This window comes from Paramisgurnus dabryanus, chromosome 10, assembly GCF_030506205.2.
Source record: "Paramisgurnus dabryanus chromosome 10, PD_genome_1.1, whole genome shotgun sequence".
Lineage (NCBI taxonomy): Eukaryota > Metazoa > Chordata > Actinopteri > Cypriniformes > Cobitidae > Paramisgurnus > Paramisgurnus dabryanus.
This window is the reverse complement of record NC_133346.1, coordinates 36,334,470-36,339,937: the sequence shown is the minus strand read 5'-3', so window position 1 is coordinate 36,339,937 and position 5,468 is coordinate 36,334,470. Positions and strand designations below refer to the sequence as shown.

The 5,468-nt window shown below is 37.1% G+C and overlaps 1 pseudogene; it reads left to right on the top strand.

Annotated features, from left to right (window-relative positions):
- Window positions 1-3,178: 3,178 nt before the first annotated feature.
- On the top strand, window positions 3,179-5,086 carry LOC135771155 (E3 SUMO-protein ligase ZBED1-like; annotated as a pseudogene).
- The last annotated feature ends 382 nt before the right edge of the window (window positions 5,087-5,468 follow it).

The following is a 5,468-nucleotide window of genomic DNA, read 5'->3' as shown; positions in this document are numbered from 1 at the left end:
GAAACTTTTTGAGAGGCGGATTTCAACCTGACTATGAATTTGCACAAAGCACCATCACGACGCGCCTTTCATTAATTTTTAAATGCGAGCGATAGTTTTGTCAAAGTTTAAAATGCAGACGTGGTGTGGTGTCATTTGCCTGCTGAATTAGCGCTTTAAATCTGAACCGCGTGAAACAGCCGTACGTCCAAGTTCAGAAATATAGATGAGATATCATGTCGCACTGATTCTAAAATGACATTCTGAAAGAAAGACACACATAAGATTTACCTGTTTTATGATTACTTTTCTGTCGCTACTGCTGCTTCCTGAGTGGACATTTATAATCTTTAGATATTGTGTTTTGGTCCGCTGGCTAAACTGAACGCGCGCCTTCAAACCTATGCGGCCATGCACGTGCACAACTTAAAGGGGACATGTAAAGTTTTGTACATATATTTTATGTTCTATGCAAAAAATAGCTTGTCGTTAAACATCATTTGGCGGACCCCCTGCAGTTCCGTCACGGACAGGGGGGCAGGGTTTCATATTTTATTGAAGCTTCCCTGGGTGCCGCCATTGCTTAGCGAACACCCACCTGCTGTTAGCATCCCATTGACTCCCATTCATTTTGGCTTCACTTTGACAGCGAATAACTTTACATCTGATGCGTTTAAAGACTCAATTTGTCATTTTATTATTTCTAAAGAAACACGAAAATGCATAAAATGCTCCATTACCTTGTATCTGACGTAATGTCCCAGTAGAAGCAGTTTTTGTAAAAATAGGCTAACGATTGCATCATAAGCCTGCGACTCTCTGTCGCACAGTGGAGAAAATACCGTATAGACAGAAGGAGAAGCTCGCAAGCAATCTTTTACTGTCTATGAGGCAATCAGGGGAACATGGAAGCATAAAAGGGAGATATAAAGAGTCCATAAAAGCAACGGGACACAATTGTTCAATAACGTTTTGAGGAATTGGAAATAATTCGGAAGTAACATTTATCCACGAACTTTAAATAATTTATCTTCTTAATTAAATAATGAAATATGGGTATCGGGGTATCTAAATTAACGGGGTATGGGCAATTATCATGAAACTAGTTATACATGCAATGGAAGAAACAAAAACCCATCTCAATGTCAATCGCAGTTAACGTTATTCTTTATTTATTTATTTATTTATTTACAGATACACTTGAAGATGAATGTAATCCATTTCATCCTGGTCGGAAGCCATCTAACTTACAACATGTCCTATCCTACATAATATGAAATAAAAAAATCAGTTTCTGATCAAGTGTTTTTGTCCATGATTTATTAGCCAAAACTACATAACACCTTGCTCACAATTCTTTATACATTGGAAAATTATATGGTCAAATGTTTTACGTAAAGAGATTACATAATGTAGAACAATGAGAAATTTTAAGAGACTATATTTAAAATTAATATATTGAATGTATACAAAAATTACTCGAGAAGATATTGTATACTTACAGTATGGTTCCTTAGCTTATACATTAAGTCATTAAGTCTGTCTTCTTCGTTTCCATCTACATATGTTAGATTAATATTATATATATATATATATATATATATATATATTAGTGCTGTCAAAATTAGCGCGTTAACGCATGCGATTAATCTGAAATATTTAACGCGTTAAAAAAATTAACGCAATTAACGCGGTTGCAGTTTTTTTTATTTCCAGTTGTGGCCCATGTGTGTTCAACGTGCAAAGAAATATGGATAAGACCAAGGAAGGAGTTTTAGACGGAAAGTTTCGGTATAAAACTCTGCCGGATGGTTCTGTGGATAAAACAAAAGTAATCTGTGCATTTTGCAAAGCCGAATTTAATTACCAATGTAAATTGCAGGAGTGCGTTCGTGGTAAAATGACAAGATCTGTAAGTGATAAGGTAATGAATGCTTTGGTTATTTGGATAGCTAAAAACTGCTGACCCATCAACATAGTAGATGACGATGGACTGCGGGACATCATTAGAACTGCATCCGGAGACTGTGGGATTTTTATGTTGTTTTATTAATCAGTATGTTATGTTATAATTCATATGTGCCATTATGCTTTCTGTGCTGAGATATGTGAGTAAATGTCTGTGTGTAAAGTTGAGAGGCTGTGGTTTCGGTTGGGGGAGAAACCAGCAAACGCTGATAACAAAGCCCTGAAGGGAAAACACGCAGAACAGATGGTTTCAATAACCAAGTTGTTTGCTTTATAACTATGTTATATTTAGAGAAAGTGAAAATTAGTATGTTTAACTAATGAATGCATTTAACCAATTCATGAACAATGGAGTACTGTTGTGTTGTTGAATAATTATGTTTTACATATTTACTGCCTACATTTCATGCTGATTGCTAAAAGTGTTAAAGTTACAAAGATGTCCAAATAAGGACTGTGGAAATTGATTTTGTTCCATTTTATATTTCTTTAATTAATCATTTTATTCTATAAACATTGTGTGTTTCATATATGCACTGAGCTATTATGTAAAAATGAGGTGTTTATGTTTGAGAGTGGAAAGTTACCAGCTTTTGTGTGTGTGTAAGAAGCTTCAAGGAGGATTAGCGAGGAATTTACGTCTGGAAACTGTTAAGATAAGAGAGAGGCCTGAGGGAGAAAAGCAAACAGGGAACCATGTTATTAACTAATGCTTTAATATTCACAGGATAAAATATGCAATGTATTTCTTACTTAATCAGTATTAATCATTGAATAATTGATGTAATAAATATAAGATGTTGTCTTTGATAAATTTGTATTAACCAATGAAATGAAGGTTGCATATAGAATAACTTAATGGGGGCAGGGCAGCTCAACCTTGAAGAAACAGAATCTCCTGTGTTTGTTCTTCGTGTCTGTGTGTGTCCATTTTTGCCTACAGGCTAAAATTGGGTGTGGTGAGGGAGTCAGATTCACGAGGAAAAGCAGCCTTTGTGGGTGGAGATTTTCTGAAGAAAGATCGACGTCACATATTATATAAATAATTGTCAAAAAAGAGGCTGTGTGTCTTCGCTTACCAGATGTGGTCATGAGAAGATCCAGCGCACTGTTAAACTTTTTCATATCTGATCAATAAATATTTGAACTTAGATATTCGTATCTTGTGCCTTTCCTCTAAATTATGAACATGCAATGGATGCCTTAAAGTCCAACAGACGCCTCATACAATATGCCCTCAAGAGGAACCATCATGTCAAAAATACACACTTTGTATGACGATGAGAAGGCACGGAGGATGAACACGTTACAGCAAGCGACACACATCGCACTGACAGGGGACCACTGGACTTCTGTGAGCAATGACAACTACTTAGGCATCACAGCGCACTTCGTTGATAAAGAATGGAAATTGCATTCATTCGCACTAACCGTGTCTAAAACTGAGGAACGACAGTACGCTGAGGCATGTGCGGATCATTTTCTCGATGTGGCAAGAGAATGGAAAATCGAGGACAAGTTAAGCACACTTGGCACTGACAGTGCTCGTAATATGGTTGCTGCCGCGAGACTACTTCCATTTGAACACCTGCCCTGCACGGCCCACATTTTGCAACGAACTATCACAGTTTCCATTCACGGCAGTGGATTTGAAAGTGTCCTAGCTAAATGTCGCAAGATTGTTGGGCACTTTAAGCATAGTCCATCCAACGCTCACGAACTAATGGAACAGCAAGTTGCATGTGGACAGAAACAAGAATCTCTCGTTCAGGACGTTACGACTAGATGGAATTCTACCCTAGAGATGGCCAAGCGAATTCAGCGAAACAAATCTCCACTGACCACTACCCTGGCTCAGCAAAAGAGCAATGTTGCCATGTTGACTACACAGGAGCTCGCCAAACTGCAAAAGCTGGAGGAACTACTTGAACCTTGCAGGTAGATCAATATTATTTTCTCCGTCTCTTGTCTGTTTTCACTATCCCCCAATCTGTGTGTGCCTGTGTGCCCGCTGCTGCATGCTGCGTAAAACAAAAATAAAAATAAGTTAAGATTAGTGTAAAACATTATTAAAAAGGTGAAGAAGAAATAAATATGGTGTTGAACAATGTAATGTAAATAAAATACAATTGTGTGTGTTTGTGTGTGTGTGTGTGTGTGTGTGTGTGTGAGAGAGAGAGAGAGAGAGAGAGAGAGAGAGAGAGAGAGAGAATGAGTGAGTGTGAGAGTGTAAGTGTACATGTTACATACTGGCACAAAATTAGTTTCTTTGCATTTAATAGCAACATCTTGTGCTTTCCATTGCAGATATATAACTGAACTGCTGGGAGGAGAGCAGTACATCTCCTGCTCAGTGGTATTGCCAGCCTTGTGCCACTTGTTCAAAATTATGGAGTCCACAGAGGATGATCCAGCCTATGTAGTAAAATTCAAAAATGATTTTACTTCAGACCTATCTAAAAGGAAGGACAGCACTAATCTCACATGGCTGAAGATCGCTACTGCAATTGACCCAAGGCTTAAAGACCTAAAGTGTCTTCCCAAAGATGAAAGAAATGAGGTGTGGGCTTCACTAAGCAAGCTGTTAATGGCACAGAGTCCTGGAAAACAAGAGTCTAAAGAGACAACAGACCAACAGCCACCAAAGAAGAGAAGGATCTCCGTCTTGCTGGTTTCTTCTGATTCAGATTCAGATGAAGAGTCCATAGAACAGTGTCTTAACCGCTACAAAGCAGAGCCCAAATTGCACATGGAGGGTTGTCCACTACAGTGGTGGAAAAAGAGAGAAGCAACACATGCAAGGCTGGCACCAATAGCATGCAAGTATCTGTCAACCCCTGCTACAACGGTGCCTTGTGAGAGACTGTTCTCACTCTCAGGTCACATCATTCAAAAGAAAAGGGCCACATTGTCCCCTGATAATGTCAACAGACTGGGTCTGTCTCAGCAACTGGCTGAATGTAAAGGAGGACTAAGCAAAATAGTTTCTACTTCATAATTAATGTTCTCAACTCTCAGCAATACAACGTTACAATGAGTACAATTGTTTGTATTCATTCCTTTATTATTATTATTTTCCAATTTCCATATTTGCAATGACTATACTTTGGAATTTTTTTGCAGTCCACTTAGAATTCAACATGGAAATCATTTTTGTTTTTTATTTGCATTGATTGTTTTGAAATTCAAATGGCACTTACATGCCTGTTTTTATTTTCTTTCAAGCCAACAGTTAATTTGGAGGATATTGATGGTTTATTGCAGGTATGTTGTTTACATGAGAAAATCTGTGTTACAAGTTAAACAAAAATTCCAATAAACAATCATATTTTGAATTTAAATAGTTTCTTTGTCTTGAGTTTACATTAATTATTTACGTTTTACATTTACATATCCAAAAAGTTTGTCTTTTAATTGCGATTAATCGCGATTAATTTCAAAAGATTGTGCGATTAATTAGTTAATTTTTTTTAATCGATTGACAGCACTAATATATATATATATAATATATATATATATAT